This window comes from Colossoma macropomum, unplaced genomic scaffold, assembly GCF_904425465.1.
Source record: "Colossoma macropomum unplaced genomic scaffold, Colossoma_macropomum, whole genome shotgun sequence".
Classification (NCBI taxonomy): Eukaryota; Metazoa; Chordata; class Actinopteri; order Characiformes; family Serrasalmidae; genus Colossoma; species Colossoma macropomum.
In genome coordinates this window covers 1-7,113 of record NW_023495917.1, presented here as the reverse complement: position 1 = coordinate 7,113, position 7,113 = coordinate 1, and the positions used below count along the sequence as shown (strand labels likewise).

General features: G+C 34.6%; 1 long non-coding RNA gene across 1 annotated transcript; it reads right to left on the bottom strand.

Moving 5' to 3' along the window:
• Positions 1-1,143: 1,143 nt before the first annotated feature.
• LOC118803503 lies at positions 1,144-7,099 on the bottom strand. The gene is made up of 2 exons (XR_005006870.1): positions 5,973-7,099; positions 1,144-1,802 (listed from the first exon to the last, which is right to left on the bottom strand). It is a non-coding gene; the product is annotated as an uncharacterized LOC118803503 (long non-coding RNA).
• Positions 7,100-7,113: the final 14 nt, after the last annotated feature.

The following is a 7,113-nucleotide window of genomic DNA, read 5'->3' as shown; positions in this document are numbered from 1 at the left end:
TGTTCTCTTAATGTACTTTATATTATTTATTTTTCTTTATTATCTATTTATTTACTGATCATATAAAATAATTAGATTTATGCTTTATTTTTATTTTAAAATAATAAAAATAATTATTATCATAATCATAATAAATAAATTTATTTACATTATTTATAATAACTATTAGAGCAATTATTCTTATAAGTGTAAAATAAATAATTAAATCGTAATAATAATTCAAATAATTTCTCTTATTTGTTTATGTATTTATTTATTTATTTATTTACTTATATGTATTTATTCAATAATAAAAGAATGTTATATGATTAATGCTTTATTTTCTTTGCATAAAAATAATAATAATTATAGTCATCTTAATATAATTAGATTAGTTTACATTATTATTATTATTATTATTATAAAATAAACAAACGATTAAATAATAATAATAAAAATAATAAACTTTCATTGTTTTATTCTATGATGTGCACATAATAAAAATAATAATGTTATCATAATAATAATAAAAAATAACTTATTTACCTTATAATATTTATTATAATAATTATTTTTGTAATTATAAAATAAATAAATGATTACATAATAATGATTCAATATATTTCTTTGGAATTATTATAAGGATGTAATTTGATCTGTGCTTTATTTTTTTGTATAATAATAATAATAATAATAATAATAATAGTCATCCTAAAATAATTTGACTGATGTAAATTATTTATTATTATTGTTGTTATTATTATTATTGTTGTAAAATAAATGATTAAATAATGATAATTATAGATATTTAATCTTTAATTATTTTGATGATGTTATTATTTAGTCATATATCTGTCTGTGTGTGTTTGTTTTACAGTGGTCACTATTAGGAAGTAGTCGCTTCAAAAGTCGAGCTCTCAGATAAAGAAACCAGGTTCAAACTGTTCAGACTGACCTGTGAAAAATCTCACAGCTCTTATTCTGCCCGGCCGTGGTCTGAGTAGAGCGCGAGCCCGGAAAGTGATTATTAATTGATTGATTGATTGATTGATTGATTTTAAATAGAAATAAAAATAAATAAATCACACCATGTTCAGTTCACCATGAAGACTACACCACCCCTTTGTTAACATAACGGGGCTTTGAAATCATCATTTCAGGATGTTACTATGTCCCCAGACTTTTATTATTAAAATAAGGGTGAAAAAAACAGTGCATAAAATAATTAAAAGGCTTTACATAAAGTACACATCAAATCAAAACTGAAAATACAGTAACCTAACATGAGAAAGAAACACTCTCTTGCACACTCTGTATATTCTTAAACCGTTCAAGCATGTGAATTCTGCATAATCAAATCAGCATATGATGAGATTCTGACAGACACATACAACACAATGACTGTGTGTTAAACAGAGACGCTGACCTCCAGGAACCTGAAGGACACTGAACTCTCCCAGCTGCAGTCTTGATTTCTACAGTGAGTTTATGAGAGTCTGTCAACATTTCCACTGGTTTGAGAGGGTTGATGTTGATCCCAGGAGTCCAGGTGCTTTGAGAGGAAGAGGAGCATCTTGTGTTCCTCTAAACAATGTGGGGTCAACCTCAAATGTGAGGAGATTGACAGATGTACTGTCTGAGGTGCAGCCAATGGTATCCAGGAAAATAAAGAAATCCCTGCATCTGTGATCACAGATTTGACCAATGAGTGAACAAACTTGACAACCAAGACAATCTGTAGGTTCTATAAGACGTCGTCCTCTGCTCATCAGCCCAGAGTTTGAGAAGCTCATAGCAGGTCAAGTGCAGGTGGTTTTCAGAAGCTGTAAAACATAAAACAAGACAGAATGTCAGATATGAACACAGTCACAGTCACATGTTACTCTTCAATATATCAAACATCACCAGCCCACACAGACAGTACTGTGCAAAAGTCAGAGACCACCTTATTTACATAATACCCAGTCAAAACAGCTGTTAAGTTATTCATTTTTCAGGAGACTTTTATGAGGAGATTAGATAGAAGATAATGTAGTTGCATAATTTTTGTCAGAAATAATATAATTTGGTAAATTTTTGTCAGAAATTGCGGAATTATTATCAGTAGCGTCCACAAACTATGATAAGATTCTTCTGTCTGGGGACTTTAACTTACATATCGATAGTCCTTCAGATAGTAATGCTTTAGAATTCATTAGACTTCTAGAGACATTTGATTTGACACAAGCTAGGTCCCATTTTGGATCTGGTCATCACTAAAGGTTTACAAACAAATTTGTCCAAAATCTCGGATGTTTTCTTATTAGATCACTTCTGTATTTTCTTTCAAATCAATTTAGAAGTAAAGAAGAAAGTACCTGAAAGTTACTTTAAAACACGTTACATTGACTCAGAAACAGCTGAAAAGTTTAAAACTGTTTATAATAGTTCAGCGAATACAGATACGACTCCATCCTGTAATGATCTAGTCTCCGATCTAAGTGCTAGATTACAGGAAGGCCTTGACCTTCTCGCCCCAATAAAAAGGAAGAAAAGCTTGCGCACTCTTAAAAATCCATGGATGAATGCGGAAATACGCCAGCTTAAGAGAAATTGTCGTAAATCAGAGCATTTATGGAGGAAAACTAAACTGCAGATACAGTATGATATTCTCAAAGAGCAGATCTCAGTCTATAACAATGCTATGAAAATATCCAGACAGTCATATCTCTCTAGTGTAATCAATAGACACAAAAATAATACCAAAATCCTTTTTTCCACTATAGACCGACTAATTAACCCTAACTTCTCTGCTAGTGCGTTTAATGATGATTTATCTTCTAATATCTGTGAAGAGTTCGCAATTCATTTAATAGACCTGATACGACAGGGTGTAGCTCAGCAGACGCAAACAAGCTCCTATAATGTTCCTGATAGGTCACCTACATCAGTAATGACATCTTTCTCTGTTATCAACTATGAGGAGCTATCAACTATTTTTTTAAACAAACTAAGTTCATCCACATGTGATCTTGACCCTGTTCCTACTTCATTCCTTAAGATGGTTTTAGATTGCGTTCACAATGATGTTTAACTATGGTAAATTGTTCTCTGTCAACAGGTGTTTTTCCAGATGCTTTCAAAACTGCCCTGGTGAAGCCTCTGCTAAAAAAGAGTAGCATGGATCCTTCAGTACTAAATAATTTTAGACCGATTTCAAACCTACCTTTTCTAAGTAAAGTCTTAGAAAAAGTTGCTTTCAAACAACTAAATACGTATCTAATATCAAACAATTTATACGAGAAGTTTCAGTCAGGTTTTCGTTCTAACCAAAGTACAGAGACAGCATTGATTCATGTTATGAATGACCTCAGGCTCAGCGCTGATGCACAAAACCCTTCTATTTTGGTTTTATTAGATCTTAGTGAAGCCTTTGATACCGTTGACCACAAGATTTTATTCCAGCGTCTTGAATACTAGGTCGGCCTCTCAGGCAGAGTTTTAGAATGGTTTAAATCATATTTAAGTAATAAGCAGTTCATGGTTTCACTTGGAAATCATTCATCGAAACGATTTGCCGTTTCTTGTGGAGTCCCCCAAGGTTCAGTCTTAGGGCCTTTGCTTTTCTCTTTGTACATGCTGCCTCTAGGTAATGTTATTGGGAAACATAGTATACATTTTCATAGTTATGCTGACGACACCCAGTTATACATTTCTATTCCTTCTGAAGATCAAGACTCTGTAGACAGACTAACCAGCTGTGTGTCAGATATTTCTCAGTGGATGTCGCAAAATTTTCTACAATTAAATCATGAAAAAACTGAATTACTGATTGTTGGTACAGAAACTCAGAGAAAAATGATTTTTGAGAAACTTGGTTCTTTAGCTTCATCTACCAAACCTGAAGTACGAAACCTGGGTGTGATCTTAGACTCTGAGCTCTGTTTTACCCCACATGTAAACACAGTCACTAAAGTAGCTTTTTATCATTTAAGAAATATCACTAAAGTTCGGCCTTTTCTATCTCAGAGCGACGCAGAGAAACTTGTTCATGCATTTGTTACAAGCAGACTTGACTACTTTAATGCTCTTCTTGCTGGACTTCCTAAGAAACCTACACATCCCTTACAACTCGTACAAAACGCAGCAGCATCCTAACAAAAACAACACAGAGAGATCAGATCACTCCTGTTTTGAAAGAACTGCACTGACTGCCTGTTTCATTCAGGATAGATTTTAAGGTTCTGCTACTAGTCTTTAAAGCTCAAAACAACCCTAAAGCACCTGCTTACATCACAGAGTGTCTGTCTGTTTATGTTCCGGCACGCAATCTAAGATCTGCAGATAGTGGCCTTCTACAGAGACCCTCTGTAAAATACAGAGAACATGGAGAGACTCTTTCAGTTATTATGCTTCTAAACTGTGGAACTCAATTCCACCTTTTATTAGACAGTCAAGCTCAGTGCTGACTTTTAAGAAGCACCTAAAAACGTATCTCTTTAAATGAGCATTTAACTAAAACTGAATGTCTCATGGTTTTTATCTTGTAATTGAATCTTCTTCATTTTCATCTGATTCTAATTAAGTACTAATGACCTCTTCTATAACTATGTTTTATCACCTGTCTGTAAAGCACATTGAGCTGCCACCAGCATGAAAAGCGCTATAAAAATAAAATTATTATTATTATTATTATTATTATTATTATCATTATTATTATTATAAGGAGGGAGAAATTCAATGGAAAATAGGTAAAAATAGGAGCGTCCCAAACCACTTAAAAGACTAAATTTAAGATAAATATTTATTAAAGATATTGAGAATAAAAGATCATGACTCTTAAAGTCAGGGTTCTGTTGTAATCAGGTGAGGATCAGCTTTAATGTGAGCTGCATGTAATCAACAAATGCTAAACCTTCCATATTTCCATACCAATATAGAGTATTTACAGTTTGGAATATTTAAATACTGTTTGTTTTAAAGATGTGGATTCAGAGAGAAAACTGCTAATCCCAGCTCCACACACACTCACACTCGTAGGGTGTGTTCAGACTCGGCAGGTTTGGTGTGATTAAAGCGATCCCTGGTACAATTACTGCTTTGCACTTGTCTGTTGGTGCAACTGAGAACGTTTCCATCCGAGCTGTGGCGCGCAGCAAATGAGTGGACCGAGACCCCCTGAGCAGGTTGGTCTCAGTTCCCTTTTAGGTTGTTAATGTGTGTGTGTGTGTGTGTGAGTGTGTGTGTGTGTGTGTGTGTGTATGTATCTGTGTGTGTGTGTGTGTGCGAGTGTGTATCTGTATGTGTGTGTGTGTGTGTGTACCTGTGTGTGTGTGTGTGTATCTGTATGTGTGTGTGTATGTATCTGTGTGTGTGTGTGTGTGTGTGTGAGTGTGTGTGTGTGTGTGAGTGTGTGTGTGAGTGTGTGTGTGTGTGTGTGTGTATGTATCTGTGTGTGTGTGTGTGTGCGAGTGTGTGTGTGTAGTATGTGTGTGTGTATGTGTGTGTGTGTGTGTATGTGTGTGTGTGTGTGTACCTGTGTGTGTGTGTGTATCTGTATGTGTGTGTGTATGTATCTGTGTGTGTGTGTGTGTGTATCTGTATGTGTGTGTGTTTGTGTGTGTGTATCTGTATGTGTGTGTGTATGTATCTGTATGTGTGTGTGTATGTGTGTGTGTGTGTATCTGTGTGTGTGTGTGTATGTATCTGTGTGTGTGTGTGTGTATCTGTGTGTGTGTGTGTGTGTATGTATCTGTGTGTGTGTGTGTGTGTGTGTGTGTGTGTGTATCTGTGTGTGTGTGTGTATGTATCTGTGTGTGTGTGTGTATCTGTGTGTGTGTGTGTGTATGTATCTGTGTGTGTGTGTGTGTGTGTGTATCTGTGTGTGTGTGTGTGTGTGTGTGTGTATGTATCTGTGTGTGTGTGTGTGTGTGTATCTGTGTGTGTGTGTGTGTGTGTGTGTGTGTGTGTGTGTGTGTGTGTGTGTGTAAAGTGAAAGCAGGTCAGTAACTTACTGTAGTTTCTCCAGTTTACAGTGTGGATCTTCTAGTAGAGCAGAAAGCATCTTCACTCCTGACTCTCCTGGTTTATTGTCATACAGATCCAGCTCTCTCAAGTGTGAAGGATTTGATTTCAAAGCTTTAACCAGAGCTTTACAGCCTCTCTCTGTAATACTGCAGTGATATAATCTGTAGAGAGATGGAGAAAACTTCCTCACACTTACGGTTCTACACACAACTACATATACAATCTATAAAAACACCAACATCTCACCCAAGCAATTAAGAAGAAAAAAACTACACACTACATAACTGAATTCATTCTGTATGATCCTCTCATAGAAACAAACACACACCAAAAAAGGAAAAACAAGAGACAGAAATGTAAAATGGATGATATTTTGTGTGGGCAATTTGCATTTGTTTGAGAGACATGAAGTGGGTGATGATGTGTTTTGTAAAAATGTGTTTGGTCAAATCTGATCATAAAATGAACTCATGCAAATTTCATATAGTGTTTTGTTATTTATCAGTTTCATCTTTGGCGTATCTGTATGATGAAACTCATGTCAGATAACTGACTTACAATTAACTCACCAAAACTATTATCAATATCACCTACAATACCAATAATAGGAATACAAATAGAAAATAACAACATTACTAATAAGTTGGTAACTTGGCAACTCAGTATGAAACTGGATGTACTTGTTTTATATGAACACTGACATAAACAAATGCAGCAACTGTTCAATTTAAAGACATTTTACACTTTTATGTTATATATTACTGACACACCCACAAAACTATACAATACAAAACTAGGGCAGAAGCTGCAACAATACAGCATTTAATACTGTTATTTTAGTAAAAACACACAAAACACAGTTCAACATTAGGAGAGGAAAAGAGTGAAGTATTAAAAACATTTGTGTTGAAGTGTGTGTGTCTCTGAGTGACAGAGAGAGAGAGAGAGAGAGAGAGAGAGATAGAGAGAGAGAGAGGTAATGATACTAATCTCTCTCAGACACAGACACTGGTTAAATACCTGTGTGGACCAGTAAAGATTCAGTATTTAAAGAAAAGAAACTGAAGACATTCAAAGTGTAAGTTGTTCTGCAGGCTTGGCAGTTAAACACAGATAGATAGATGGACA